This window comes from Acomys russatus, chromosome 29, assembly GCF_903995435.1.
Source record: "Acomys russatus chromosome 29, mAcoRus1.1, whole genome shotgun sequence".
Taxonomy (NCBI): domain Eukaryota; kingdom Metazoa; phylum Chordata; class Mammalia; order Rodentia; family Muridae; genus Acomys; species Acomys russatus.
The window spans coordinates 18,135,132-18,151,594 of record NC_067165.1 but is presented as its reverse complement, the minus strand read 5'-3'; positions in this window follow the sequence as shown (position 1 = coordinate 18,151,594).

Here is a 16,463-nt window from a genome sequence, read left to right as displayed (position 1 = left end):
TACCTGCAGGTTATGGGGCGATGCTGACAAATAAGCAGTGGTGATGATGGTGATGGTGATGGTGATGATGATGACGACGACAATGATGATGATGATGTCAGCAGCAACGGCGATGACGACGATAAAAATAATCACAACTGCCTTGCTCTACACACAAGAAATGATTCACATTTTTCTGCTTAATCCTCATAATCACATGAGGTTAAAAGGTAATTGTTCCCATTCCATACAAGACAAAGGAGAGATTCTGAGAAATCAGGTAACATGGGGGTGGGGGGCTGGAGTTTGAGTCTTCGCCTTACTGAGCTCAAGCTCTGAGCTCTGAGCCATTACTCTGTCCCTCCTCTCAACAGCACAAGACTCTGGCTTCTGGATCGTCCGTGTTCCACCTCCACAACTTTTAACTGCTTAACCTCTTGGGTCATCTCTGCCTCTCAGCAGTGCGAATGCTCTTCTGCAATGAGGGGCTGAGACAGCCCACACCTCTTAACGGGAACAGACTGTACAGAGGAGGGCCAGGGCTGTGGCTCAGCTGGTAGAGAGCTCAACTGACAGGCACAGAAACCTGGGTTCAATCCCAAGCACCACGTACACTGCTTGCAGTGGCTCTTGCTGAATCCCAGCTCTTAGGATAGAGGCAGGAGGGACCAGGAGCTTCAGGGTCATCCTCAGCTACATAGGGAATCTGAGGCCAGCCTGGGCTACATGAGACTGCCTTATAAGAAGGCAGGTTTAGCTGGGCGTGGTGGCGCACACTTTTAATCCCAGCACTCGGGAGGCAGAGACAGGAGGATCTCTGTGAGTTCGGGACCAGCCTGGTCTACAGAGTAAGTTATGGGCTCTTGGGGAGGACTAAAAGCAGGGCATCTATTGCCACCCCAGCAGACTCTCAAGAGAATACTCATAGGCCAAAGAAACGCCTGGACTATGGGTTGGGGAGAGGCCTCTGCTCCTAAATAAACCCACATCTTTAGAACCAGGCATCTGACCAATGGACACAGAGGACACGATTACTTTCACTGGCTGTTGCACCATCTTTCCTATAGAGATGAGACCGTCTGGCACATGGAGAACCATCCACACTTGCACTGGGTCACCAGACGTGAAGATGCATGAGGCAGGAAAGATTTACTTTAAACTCTCTCTCTCTGGAAGGACATAGGGCTCAGAAAAGTAAAAGGAGTGAGCTTTGCAGTTTTGGAGGCAGAGACTACCAGGAAGACAGCGGGTCTTTGAGCCTAGAACCAGATTCTAGAGTGGCACTTGGTGATGGCCCAGCACAAAGCCTTCCTATAGAAGATAGCAACAGGCTAAGGAAGGGGACACTCTCTACCCTTGGGGACTCCGGGTCTTTGAATTCAATACTATTCCTACAGCGTCTCCCACCGCAAAGTAGATTCAGCCGCCAACCTCTGTAGCCTCTAACGTGGCCCTTCGAGGCCCACAGCAGATTTGCGTTGTCTAGAACAAGTCAGAGCTGGGCTTCCCTTGTCTGGGAAGGCAGAGCCCAGCTCACAGGTGGAGAGAGGCGGACCAGGATCTGAGAAGTGAGCCAATCAGATGCAGCCCACACCCACCGGAGCTCACCTTTCCTACAGTGAGGAAGTGACTCATGGCTCTGTCAACACTGTGCAAACAGATTGAGGACACTGTGTCCTTGGAGCAAAGAGAAACATCCCTGACACCAACTGCACACGTACCCAGCCCTGCCCTCGACTCCTTGGTCACCTGCAGTGCCCCCTGGACACCCTAGACACTGTGCCCTCTGAACCCAGCATACTTTCCTTAGTGCAATAAGAGACAGGGTCTCCATTAGTACTTCACAAGGAATGAAAAATCAAAGGGGGCATACTTTCTTCACTGTATTTTTTAAACATTTGGGTAAGAAAAGTCAGATGTCAAAAGAAGAAAGCCCTCATTTACATCTTTTAAAATATGAGCAATTAATATTTTCTGCGCAGGTTCATGCTCCCTCCACTCTGTTTGCAGGGCATTCATTGTTCAGCCCTGCCTTGTAATTTGTTGCGTGCTTAAATATTCAGTCTGTATTTCATTTGGGCTACACATTTAATTCAGCCAACATGTTCATTTGAAGATCAATACTGTCATAACTATGTTGAAAAATTAAATTATTGTAACTTTATTTACATTTCTTAAAAGTACTGTGAAAATTATTCTTAACCAGGACCTAATCAATGTTAGAGTCTAAAAATATGCCACTCTGCATGAAGCTATAAAAAGATTAATGTACATTTTTTTACAAGAAATTAGTAGCTTAATGAAGTGGATAAAAACGCTGTCACAATTTTTATTGGATCTAAATTGCATAGTAGTGGAGGTACAGTAAGTGCCTTCTACATAATGACATAATGAGTCATGACTAGTGCTGGAAGGCTAATTTGCCCTTAACTGACACAAAACCAAGGAATTAACATCCCAGTCGCTCTACGCCAATAGCAGATGCATTATTTCATTGCACAGCAGGGTTTTTAACTAAACTCTTAACTGTAGAAATATTGATCTATTCTTCTGTGAAATGATGAAATTGGAATTTTTTTTAAAGGACGTCTTAAATTATGGCTGCAGCAGTGACATTTGCTTTCACACTCCCCTGCCTGCCTACAGAGCAGATGCAAGCAGAAAAGTTATGGAGGATCCCACCTGTGTCCCTGGGTCCTCAGTCAGAGGAGAAAGGCAAGGTGGGGGAGGAACGCTGTGTGGAGGTAAACTCTGGCACAAAACAACTAAAGCCTACTAGGAGAAGCTGGGAGTGTGGTCCCCCTGACAGGGCATTTGCCTGGCACGCATACATGTTGGATGGCCAGGACTGCATAGGCTGGGTGTGGCACCTGTAACCCCCCCATGTTTTTGCTATGTAGTGCTTGGACGTAGAGGCAGAAGAGTAGAAAGTCAAGTAGAATTTAAGACCAGCTGAGAATATGTGAGACCCTGTCCAAAAAAGCAAAAATCAAACAAACAAAACACATACGCGCGCGCGCACACACACACACACACACACACACACACACACACACACACACACACACACACCCCACTGGGAGAAAACGACAGTCACAGCTCTTCTACATGGATCCAGGTTCTTTAATGAGTGTTCTTAAACATGTCTCGGCCCACAAGTTGGTTTACTTTGAAGATGAGTTAGCGTTTGCCAGTTGCTTGGGTACAGCACCCCCTCCCTGAAACAGTGACATTCAACTTATGTCCCAAGTAGAAGCTGAAGGGTTCTGAGTGGAACTGGAGTAGCTGAGAGGCCTAGGGAGTCTAGAAAGAGATGAGCAGACAGCAGCAGGAGATGCTGCCCTGCCCTGGCTTCCGCCATCTCATGTGTTCCTTCTTCTTGTATTTATTAGGAACCTACGCAGGCCCAGCCACGGCGAGCCTCACTACCCTTGGAGGGTCATTATTGCTTCTGTCAATATAGCACCATGTAACATATTTCTTTGTTCAATTAAGTGAGTCAAAAATTCATCTTGCTTTGAAATTCTCACAATAACCCTTGTACTAACTCCTGGTACTCAAAGCCGTCACAACCCAGGAATTTAGAAGAAAACAGAACAATGTACTGATTAGCAGATACACATCTGACACCTCGTGTGCATCTGTTTGGCACATTGAGGTCTTACAAACACACACACACAGAGAGAGAGAGAGAGAGAAAGAGAAAGAGAGAGAGAGAGAAGAGAGAGAGAGAGAGAGAGAGAGAGGATTCTTTGTGTTTGAAGTGCTGGGAGGCCAAACCCAGTTATTTCTTTTTTCTTTCTTTCTTTCTTTTTTTGTTTTTGTTTTTGTTTTTTCAAGACAGGGTCTCTCTGTGTAGCCTTGGCTGTCCTGGACTCGCTTTGTAGACCAGGCTGGCCTCGAACTCACAGCGATCTACCTGCCTCTGCCTCCCAAGTGCTGGGACTATCTCTTAGTCACCTCAAGAGATCGGGAAGTTCTTCTACACGGTGTCCCTGTCACCGGTGAAGACTCAACCCGTGATGCAATGAGCGCTGTGCAGCCCAGGCACAGGACTCCGGCCATGGATGACTGGGCTCCAAGCAGGAGCTAAAAGAATGACAGTCACACAGGGACAGTCAAGGGCACACAAAGGAAGAGCAGTGAGACACTTTGGAATCTGTGGATGAAAAACTCTGCCCCCTGCCGAGTTGAGGGCCTTGTTCTGATACATGTAAAAGCAACAAACACCTCTTCGTTTTCTCTTCTATTTTTATAGTCTTTTTTAAAAAAAATGAATATATGTATATTGTTAATTATAAAAAGGATACATATTCATTTACTCTAGAAAAACTGGAAGATGCTGTTAATATGGTTTTAAAAAGAAACCCAAAAGTTATAAAGCTTTTCAAATCTATGTTATTTAAAAAAAAAAGTAGAAGAATCGATCTATTTAAGAACATCCTAAAATTGGTTTGCTGAAGCTTGTTTGAAAGATCCTGTTCTGGGCTCTCATCAGCATGGAGGCTCGTCCTTTGAAAAAGGGCCCATTTGATAAAGGGCAAGGAAAGCTCGTTATTTTAATCAGCTGTTCCTTCTATCACAAGTGAGTTTATGGTTCTTCATATTTTTGGCCTCTCCTCCTTTATCCATGCATGTCACATACTAATGCCCTTCCTTGTTCTATTTTTGGAGTGTAATTCTTACTGATTTGTGAAAGTGTATAAAAATATTAACTTTGTCTATTATGCACAGCAAACATTCCTCCTAGCTTCCCTTGTTTTGTTTATAGTATATCCTGACAGAAAGAAGCTTTCGTTCTTACATAAACACAAACACACAATCAACACGGTTCTTCAATCACCTCTCTCCGCTCCGTTCCCCTACCCTTCTCCGTAGCTTGGCAAGCTTAGAACCAGAAGACTCACACTCACTTACCAGCTGTGTGATTTAGGGGTAAGTCAAGTCACCTCCCCGAAGCCTCTGTCTTTCCCCTCTGCATCCTAACTTCCGTCACGATGAAATTCAATCAACACTATGATATCTATATCTCAATGACACATCCCCAGAGTCCTGCAACCAGTAGGCACTCCATAAATATCTGGCAAATGTGTGAATAAGTATCTGGCTTTACCCCCCTCCTACAGTAGAGCCCAGAAATCCTGGTTCCTAAGCAGTCTCCCACCAATCAGGAGCCACCTCTGGCAGGACTGTTGACAATGGTCCCGTCGCTCCCAAGCTCAATGAAGTGAAGTCTGCAATGAGTGTGCAATGTTAGCCCAACTCTGAGGTCAGCACAGGAGGGAGCCAGTGCCCAGGCCCTGCCTTGCAGCCTAGTGATAAGCCTTCCAGGATTTCATTAAACACATGGCCCCAGAGCACCAGGAGTGACCATCGAGTGAGACACCCTGATCACCCTCTTCCAAGGCTCAGGAAACACTGGGGTTCTGGAAGCAGAAAGAATATAAGAGCCAGAGGAAGGAGTGGCATGTTGTCAACTGCAGACATCCGAGCATGGTATGACCCTCCACTGCTGTTATTACCGGAACAAGATGCCATCAGCATTCTGTCATGAGAAGAGGTAGGCTCATTAAGACCCACTTATAAGCAGCTAAAGTTTTCTACAGGAGGGAAAGAGACTTTATTCAGTGATGTAGCCACCAGTAAGGTGCTCATGTTCCTGTAAACAGCCCTTCACCCATGCTCCAATAAATAACCCTGATTAAATTCATGGATGAGCACACACACACACACACACACACACACACACATAAAGTAGAAAGAGATGGGGCTGGAGAAACAGCTCAGAGGTTAAGAGCACTGCCTGCTCTTCTGAAGGTCCCCAGTTCAATTCCCAGCAACCATATGGTGGCTCATAGCCATCTATAATGAGATCTGGTGCCCTCTTCTGGATTGCAGACAGAATACTATCCAAGTAATAAATCAAGCTTAGGAAGAAAGAAAGAAAGAAAGAAAGAAAGAAAGAAAGAAAGAAAGAAAGAAAGAGAGAAAGAGAGAAAAAAGCCAGGCGTGGTGGCTCACACCTTTACTCCCAGCACTTGGGAGGCAGAGGCAGATGGATCTCTGTGAGTTTGGGGGCAGCCTGGTCTACAAAGAGAGTCCAGGACAGCCAGGGCTACACAGAGAGACCCTGTCTCAAAAAAACAAAAAAGAAAGAAGGAAAGGAAGGAAAGAAGGAAGGAAGGAGTCTGATTGGGAAAGGAAAGGAGCTCGGTGGAAATGGAAAGAGAAAATGGTGAATATAATCAAAGTACATTACACGTGTATAAAAATGTCATAATAAAACCCATTATTTGGTGCAATTAGCACATGATAATAAAAAAGTTTTAAACATCAACATCATCAAAAGAGGAGCTGTGCAAGATAGTGCACACCTGTAAACCTAGCCTTTGGGAGCCTAAGGCAGGAAGATTACAAGTCCAAATGAACATGGGCTGCATAATAGAAACTCGGGGTGAAGTGCTTGCTTTGCATGAGGATCTAAGTGTGGCTTTACAACACCCATACAAAAGTCCAGAGGTTATGGCATGCACCTGTAATGTCAGCTCCAGAGAAGTAGAGACAGGGAGGATCCCAGGGGTTGCTGGCCAGAGAGTCTGGCTTAGTGGTTCTCAGCCTATGGGTTGTAATCCTTTGGGGGTTGAAAGACGCTTTCACAGGGGCCACCTAAGACCACCAGAAAAAAAAAAATAGGTATTTATATTACGATTCATAGTAGCAGCAAAAACAATTTTATAACATGAGGAACTGTATTAAAGGGTGGCAGTGTTAGGAAGGGTGAGAACCCCAAGTGTAGCTGAATCAGAGACCTCCAGGTGAGACCTGGCCTCAGCAGCAGCTGGCCCACAAATACAGAGGGGGAGAGACGGGGCAGGGGGAGCTACAGGAGGGCAGGAGACTTACTGAGAAATGAAGAAGGGAAAAGCAGAGTCTAGGAGGGCTGGAGAGATGGCTCAGTGGTTAAGAGCACTGGCTGCTCTTCCAACAAAGGTCCTGAGTTCTGAGTTCAAGTCCCAGCAACCACATGGTGGCTCACACCCATCTATAATGAGATCTAATGCCCTCTTCTGGCCTGCAGGTGTATGTGCAGCTAGAGCATCCATATACATAAAATAAATAAATAAAAATAAAAATTTTTGTCGGGCGGTGGTGGCACACATGTTTAATCCCAGCACTTGGGAGGGAGAGGCAGGCGGATCGCTTTGAGTTCGAGGCCAGCCTGGCTTACAAGGTGAGTCCAGGACAGTCAAGGCTACACAGAGAAACCCTGTCTCGAAAAAACAAAAAACAAAACAAAACAAAACAAAAAGGCTCACTAGGGAGGAACCCAGCCAGGAACCTGAGCAAACAGACAAAGGACCTGAAACATCCAGAAAGGAAGAGGCTGTCGGCCACGTAGAGGGAGAAAGTGATGGCAGGGGCTTGCTTTGGTCGACAACGATCAGCTTAACGCTCTATTGGACCTCAGGGCAGTTGGTTTTAGATTCATGACTTCCTTCGCCCAGACACTTGTGCCAAGTGCTAATGTATCAGTTTCAAGGGAAACTCTCCCTTTACAGAATTTACATAAATGGGGCAGAATTGGAAACCTCAAAGAGGGAAAATCCTGACTATGCAGCCAGGCCTGGTCCAGAGGAGATTTCCTAAAGGGCTCATGCTTGCATGCACAGCTCACTCTTCATTAGCTCTTCATCCTCCTGTATGCAAGGGAGGACAGGCAGGCTCAGTCCAGCTAGTCCGGAGGATGCTGCACACAAGTTCAGAGGAGCACACACCGACACCTGTGCTTGTGCTGCGAGCCCTCTGCACTAGAGGTTCACCTGACCTCACACTTCAAATCCTATCATCTGAGAAACTGGTCCTGGCTGAGGATTTATGTTATGTTATGTTATTTTTATTTATTTATTTATTTATTTATTGGTTTTTTTGAGACAGCATTTTTCTGTGTAGCCTTGGCTGTTTTGGACTTGCTTTTTAGACCTCGAACTCACAGAGATCCACCTGCCTCTGCCTCACTGAGTGCTGGGATTAAAGGCGTGCACCACCACACCCGGCTTGAATTTTTTTTTTAACTTGGCATTAAAACTAGATCTTTCCAGTTCATTTCTTTGTAATCATAATAGTAAATAATAATAATCTTGAGGGGACAGGGTCTGTATAGTCTACATTGGCCTTGCACTCTTAATCCCCCTGCCTCTACCTCCTGAGTGCTGGGATTGCAGGGAGGTCCCACTGTACCTGTTTCTTGGCCATAGTTATTTCCTTTCTCACTGCCTGCCTGCCTGAGGTCCTAACCAAGGATCGTGACCCACACAGAGGACAGTGGGCAGACGTATCTGTCAGGAAGAGACCAGCTGCTGTAACCAAACCTCGATCTCACCACCAGAGAACTCTGCCCCATGCACATGCCCATCCAAGGTGAGAGGTTGGGATGAGCCTTCCAAGGCAGGTCCAGGCGACTACGGTCCTTCTACACGGAGACTGAAGCTTTAATGTTTTGTGCTCACCTGCAGCACTCTAGGCAGAAGAAGCAGGCATGAGAGCGCTCGGAGCTGGATCTTGAAGCAATCCAAATTGCTTCAACCCTGTGGTGTTGCTAGAACTTGCACAACAAGAGAGGTTGAGCGTGTGACCTGAGACCACAAAAAGAGAGCTCTGGGCCCTGGGCGGTGCAGCTTCCTCAGAGTCCTAAGATGCACTACTCCCAGTTCACGGGTAGCCCTCTGCCTTCAAGAAGGTGGAGGTTTGCTCTGACATTGGACGAGTGAGACTTCAGCTCCAATTTTTGCCAATAAAATTACCAACGTGGGGCAACAGGTGGTGGCATACGCCTTAATCCCAGCACGTGGGAGGCAGAGGCAGAGCAGATCTCTGTGAGTTCAAGGCCAGCCTGGTCTACAGAGGATTCCGGGACAGCCAGGGCTACACAGTGAAACCCTGTCTTGAAAAAAACAAAAACAAACAAACAAAAATTATCAATGTGAAAAAAAGAAAAGAAAAATCTAGCAACATGAAGCTGGTTGTAGTGCCACACGCCTGCAACCTCAGCGCTAAGGGGGGTGACACACAATAGCATGCTTCAAACACACACACACACACACACACACACACACACACACACCCCTGGAAATACATTCATATATATTACTTCCTGAAGGTGCCTCAGTTCCCTCATCTGTAATCTAGACCCTAACAACAGTTTCAGCTGGATGGAGTAACGTAGAGGCAGGAGTGGAGCGCGCAGCACTATTGCTTATAAAAATAGCGTGACTGTCATTAGAACCTGGCCTGGATATTTTTCCCCCCACTTTAAGACAATAGCTCACTATGTAATCCTGACTGACCTGAACCTCATTACATAGACCTGGGCTGGCCTTGAATTCAGATCCACCTGCCTCTGCCCCTCCTGCGGTGAGCTTGCAGGTGTGCACCACCACACCCAGTTTTCTGTGACCCTAAGAACAGAATCCAGGACCTCATGCACACTAGGCAAGTGCTCTACCAACTGAGCTATTTCTCCAACCCAACTCTGTAATCTTTAATAAAAGAAAGTACCCTAAGAAAGGAGTACTGGGGCTAGACTGGAGAAAAACAAACATACTAAGTCAACAAACATTTCTCTTTTCTGACCATTTTCTTGTATCTGGGGGTGGGGGGTGGAGGGAGTCCAAAATAAATAACTCATGACCTAATGATGCCTTGGAAGAGGAGAGTCAGACACCTCCAGAGGAGCAAAGTAGTCCAGGTCTGCAGCTTGAAGGACTTTCGAGCTCACTGATGACCCTAGACAAAACCAAGAACTGTTGTTTGTTCTCGCTCTCCAGGTTTGTGTGTTGAACTTTGCTAGGAAACATTCCCTCCCTGCCATCCGGTGCCCTCCCCCCCCCCGCTCCCCCCCACCCCACACCTCTTCCACCAACCTCCCTCCCCCGGTTCCGCCAAGAGCATCCTAATGCCATCTCAGCCATCTTCTTCCAACCAGCTGACCATAACGCCCCCCCAAGCCCACCTGCATGTTTCCTTCCCTGCCTTGCAGCCGCCCACCCTCAAGCCTAGCCTCTTCCCAATCACTCTACATGTCAAAGGACGTTTCAAGCCCCACATGGCTTCCTTTTAGCCAAACAGCCTGCCTTTCTCAATTATCCCAGTTCTGCCAAGAGGCTAGCACAGGGGCAGATAGTAGAGGCACAGAGCTCACAAGCTCTATCTTAAACATTAACCTCGCCCCCTCCCCCCCAAAAAAGAGTGATGGCAGAGCACAAAGGGAGCCTCCATGCATGGAAATTAAAAACCACTCCATTGCCAAACCCGAGGCAGGTATTAGATAAAGGGTTGGTAGAGTTCTGGGGCTGTTTCTCTGTCTTCTCCCAAAGCTGCCAGGCCAGGGCCTTTTCTGGAACAAAACTTCTATACTGCATTCCACCACTGCATTTTTGGAATAAAGTAGGCCTTGTCTGCTCAAATAAATTAGCACTGCCTTCTGAGCTCATTACCTGGAATGCAAAGTGTGCCTGCCAACTCGCATGGAGACAGGAGAGGACACTGAAAGAGATGTGCACAACTTACCCAAACCGCATGGGCCTCCCCCCATGCTTTCGAAAGGACCACAAGGATCCGGAAAGATGGCTCAACGTTAAGGGTACTAACTGCTCTTGCAGGGGACCATGCTTTGACTCCCAGCACCCAAATGGTGCCTCTCGAGCATCTTGGAGCGCCAGTTCCAGGAGATCCAACACCTCTCCTGACCTCCCGGGTGGGACTCAGGCACACACGTGATACATAATCATACATTCAGGCACATACATAAAATATATTAATAATTCAAAAAGAAACAAATAGGAAAAGGATGTTGCAGAATATTAACGTTCTGTTCTCTGCTATCCCTGCTTCTGTCCGCTGTGTAGGTTTTGTTATAGCAACCCGAACCAATCATCTCCCAGATGCCTTCTTGATGTTTGATCATTACAGCTCGGATGATGCTCTTTGAAGTGGAAGAAACATCCGGAGAAAGTTGTGACAACCTTGAAAGCTGTGGTTGGTGGATGCAGGCACTTTGAGTTGGGGTGGGGGTGAGAGGGTTTCCTAGCATTCAGTTCCTCATTCTGTCCTTTGAAATTGTCTAAAATAGGGGGCTGGAGAGATGGCTTAGTGGTTAAGAGCACCCTCTGCTCTTCCAGAGGTCATGAGTTCAATTCCCAGCAACCACATGGTGGCTCATAACCATCCATGCCCTCTAATGCTCTCTCCTGGCCTGCAGGTGTACAGGCAGACAGAACACTCATGTACATGAAATAAATAAGATATTTTTAATTGTTTAAAATTAATACTTTTTGGCAATTTCACACACACACACACACACACACACACACACACACACACATATATATATACACACATATATATAGTATTTTGTTCATATCCCCTCTCCCCTCTGAACACCTTTTTCCATCTAGGCCCCCTTCCACTTTATTCATGTCTGTGTGTCTGTCCCATTGATTTTAACTGGGGTTACTGCACATGCAATATTCTAAGTTACATTTTAAACAGATCTGGAGATGCACTGATGTATCTGTTTCCTTTTGCATCAGCGTTTGTCTCTACAGAACAAGGTCACAGCAGTGGTTGTGGAGTGACAGCCAGCCCTGGGAGAAAGCAGGTGCTGAGGGATCCTGTGATGCTGGGTTTTGCCTTTATGGAATTTTTAATCTCTCAAGTTCAAGTGTGGAATAATTTCAATAAGCCTCATTTCAGACAAAGGAACATGGTGAAAGCTGGCGCTTTAATTTGAGTGTGTGGCATTTCCCCCCTGTGGGAGTCTTTATGGGTACTCACAACGCATCTACAACAAATGGCTTAGGAGCAGAAGGCCTGGTCCCTATGGGAATGTGACAATGTTGTGACCTTCATCCCAGCTAACCCTTGTTAAAAAGAGAAAGTAGCAAACCGCTCCACTTCCAATAAAATTTCTCAGATAATTCCTGAATATCTTCCCAGAGGGACTTCAGAAATCCTTTGGTTCTCTAAGTTAGACGAACCCTTGAGTGGTACAGGCAATAAAAACTTTCAGAAATGAGCAAATGTGCAAAGCAGAGAAACTATGCGCTAGTATAGTACAATACCGCCACCTAGAGGCCACATGCTGAGGCACCAGGCATGACAAAACCAGCACAACGTAGCAATGCCTGGGTGTGAGATGGGCAAAGACTTTTCCTTAATATGGGCTTGTTAGGGGGGCGGGGGGGGGGGGAGCTAGTCAAATAAGGCCGCATCATTACCTGTAAGGATTGGTATAGAAATAGCCAGCCAAGAAACCAGCTTACTTCTGGTTAGAAAATGGTATTAAAAGAACCAATCCCAGAGCTGGGCGTGGTGGCGCACGCCTTTAATCCCAGCACTCAGGGAGGCAGAGGCAGGCGGATCGCTGTGAGTTCGAGGCCAGCCTGGTCTACAAAGTGAGTCCAGGACGGCCAAGGTTACACAGAGAAACCCTGTCTCAAAAAACAAAAAAACAAACAAAACAACAACAACAAAAGAATCCATTCCAGACCTGGGATGTGATAAAGGTAAGAAGCAAGCATTGGGCTCCCTGAGTTTGTCACCCTCACCCCCAATTCCAATCCTACTGAAAGATTTCACGGTGGCCTTGTATGTTGTTCGCGTCTTGCTTGACAGGCATACCTTTTTAAAATATTTGTTTATTTTTATGTAAATGATGCTCTATCTGCATCTGGCCTGGATGCCAGAGAGGACATCAGATCACATTATAGATGGCTGTGAGCCACCATGTGGTTGTTGGGAATTGAACACAGGAGCTCTAAAAGAACAGACAGTGCTCTTAACCACTGAGCTGGCTCTCCAGCTGGATAGTCATTTTGTTTGTTTGTTTGTTTGTTTGTTTTTCAAGACAGGGTTTCTCTGTGTAGCCTTGGCTGTCCTGGACTCACTTTGTAGACCAGGCTGGCCTCGAACTCACAGCGATCCACCTGCCTCTGCCTCCCTGAGGCAGGGAGGCTGGGAGGCAGGGAGGCTGGGATTAAAGGCGTGCGCCACCACACCCGGCCCCATAGGCATTTCTTAAGGGGTCAAATAAAGAGGCATATGAAATATGTACCAAGGTAAGCAGGCTTCTTTATTGCAGGTCTCAGGTCCTTCAGCGTCTGACTGTAAAAGCTCCATCTCCCACAAGTGATGGCAGGATCCATGCCTCCGGATTTAAGCATAGAATCCTTTTTCTGCCCTACACATAGGAACAAACCCTCCCTCCTAAGTCAGCAAGGTCAAGAGCTTAGTGTAAGGATAGAGACTGCAAACAAACTAGTTCCAATTCTAACTCCAGCACTTCAACTTACCTTCTCTGTGCCTCAGTTTCCCCATCTGTAAAAGAGGAATCGAGCAGCTATCACACTGCAATATAAGCCACCTAAGACAATTAGTGATACTTGCTTCTCCCTCATGTCCTTGGGTATGTGTCATTAACTCTGGTAAGGCAGTTCAGAGAAGCATTTTATTAAGAGAAAGATACTGCTTTAATCCCAGCACTTGGGAAACATAGGCAAGCAGACCTCTGTGAGTTCAAGAGCAGCGTGGTCTAAGCGAAACAAGGGAAGAACAAATAGAGAACTTTACCAAAATCTGAGTGCTTTTCCCAATAAAGCTTGAGAATGATGCTATCATTTGAATCACGTTTCTCTGTATGAGCACACAGAGTTCAAGTGCAAAATCAACAAAAGCCACAAACGGTACTGACATATATACACGTGTCTGCAAAACGCATATATATTTATAATTTATAATCTGTATGCATCTATGTGTGTGTGCAAAATACATATATAACATTTATACTCTGCACAACCACATAGAGCATTTACATCTGTGTGCGCCTATGAATGTGGGGCACAGAAAAGGCAATGCTTTGAGAACTAGCTAACAGCCTCACACCAGAGGAACTTAAAAGTGCCTGGCAAGCCTCCCAGATCTAAGGTATTGTAGACAAACTCCCACTGGGGCACACACATTTTAGGTAAAACTTCTTCCTGAATACTTTCCACATGCATTTCTTTTTCATTGTTTCACTTTTGTTTGTTTGTTCACTTTTTTTTTTTTTTTCTTTTCTAGACAGGGTTTTTCTGTGCAACCCTGGCTGTCCTGTAACTAGTTCTACACACCAGGCTGGCCTCAAACTCACAAAGATCCAGAGGCAGAGGCCTCTGGAATGCTGGGACTAAAGGTGTGCATCACCACCACCTGACTCACTTCCTTCCTTTCTTAATCATTCGTGCACTATGATTTTGTCAGGGTAGGGAAAAGTACTATGTTTTAGTGTATTAGTGTATTGCGTATTAGTTTTTTAAAGACAGGGTCTCCACTCTGTAACTCACTCTGACTTAGAGCTATGTACTATGCTTCAAACTCTCACTGATTCTCCTGCCTCTGGAGCTTTAAATTACATTTGTGTTTTGTTTTTGTGGTTTGGTCTTTTTCTTTAAAAATAAAATAAAATAAAAGTCTCAGAGTTGGGAGGTCGGGGTGGGAGTCAGGGGCTAAGATTCTGGCTTAAGTGGCCCTCCTGCACTGACCTGGGGTAGCTAACACCACAGGTGCACATCACAACCGCTGTGCTATGCAAATCTCAACGCAGCATCCCCAAGCCTGGGTCTGAGACAGGAGGCAAGTGAGCACAGGTGCTGGCTGGGGGGCATGCTCTACTCTGCCAATCACATCCATGACGCTTGGCCACCTCCGTTTAGCCACGGCACAGCTTTACAGCTGCTACTTAGGCCCAAGGAAGCACGCCCCCTTGCCCTGCACACCTTCCTGTCTGCCACTCTCAGCAAGGCTCTTTACCCATCCCGACCTGGTTCTGTCATGTGAAAATTTGCAGGGAACGGTTAGATATATTTAATAGGTCTTTTCCAAGCAGCTTCTGTCATCTTTATTTTGGAGTTTCAGAACTTTTTTTGTTTTTCGAGACAGGGTTTCTCTGTTACACAGAGCCCTGGCTGTCCTGGACTCTCTGTAGACCAGGCCGATCTTGAACTCACAGAGATCCACCTGTCTTTGCCTCCCAAGTGCTGGGATTAAAGGTGAGTGCCACCTTGCTCAGCCTGGAATTTCAGAACTCAGCTTCTAAAGTCCCTTCAAACAATACCTCCTTCTGGTTAAATTAATGAATTATTTCTTCATCAGCTCAGACTCAATCTAGTATAAACATCAGGTCAATACTGAGTACCGAGGAAACTTGGTACCATGACTTTAGGGGCTTTTACATTTACTGTGTGTTAGGGGGTAGGGGCACACATGAACTACAGTGTATATGTGGCGCTCAAAAGTCAACTTGCAGGATCCTAGGGACTGAACTCAGGTCATCAGGCTTGGTGACAAGCATTTTCACCAGCTACGTCATCTTACTACCACGTCCACTCCTGCTCTACCTCACAGTCTCTATACTCCTCAGCTTGGATGTAATGTACAGTCACGCCAGGCACCACCAGTGAGGTCTGTTGACAGAAAGCCCCAAGTCCAAACACATTCTCACCTGAGCCCACACCTACTCCAGGGCAGAAATGGGCCATGAAAATGACATCAAGACAAACCCAGAAGTGCTGAAATGGAAGAAATGGTAACTGTGCAGAACAGCACAGGACAGAGACTGACAGAACCACCCATCCGACCACAACCACAAGGAACACTTATTTTGGAGTAAATACATTTATTGATACCCATTTTACATATAGTTCAATGAAATAATCTATAAATATAAAAGCATTTTTCCTTTGGATATCACCATGGTCCATGTAAATACTCAACAGTCAGTCATCTGCAGGAAGCACTTCCAGTCTCACTGCTAGGTTACAGACCTGAGTACATGTCACTCAACAGCGGCACTGATGCACTCAAGTGGCCCAGTGGCTTTGGAATGTGACTACTGGGCATGTGCAGTAAAGAAAATGTGTAAGTCTAAATCATTGGGAAGGGTATCAGCAATGAACAAGAGAAATAATTATGAATTCATATCCCAGGCAAAGGAAAGTACCACAGGCAACACTAGGTGCCAGGAGACCACAGAGTATGCGAAGTAGCCCACGCTGTAGCACTACATGCTCCCTCCAACCCCCAGTGCACAGTCCACCAGAGCCTTAGGGCCATCTGTGGTCAAAACAATTCTTAAAGAGCCTACATAGCACAGAATAAAAGGTATGGCATCAAGATTAAAGAAAAGTGAGCTAAGTACTTCAGTGACATAGTGAGTGTGTCCCCTCACTGTGAGGAGCTGTGGGGAAAGCCTTTCTGTCTTAAATTCCCTGTTACACTGTGAATGATCATGATCAAATGAGGAGAGCACATCCGTCTGCTACCCAAACCACAGGTGTGGAAAATCTCTTCTGTTTCAAAAGTTTTTTCCTCAACACATCCAGAAAACTGATGCAGCCCTTGCTGAGCCTGGCTCTCCCCGATGCCACACACAAACTTCCTCTTTTCTTCAG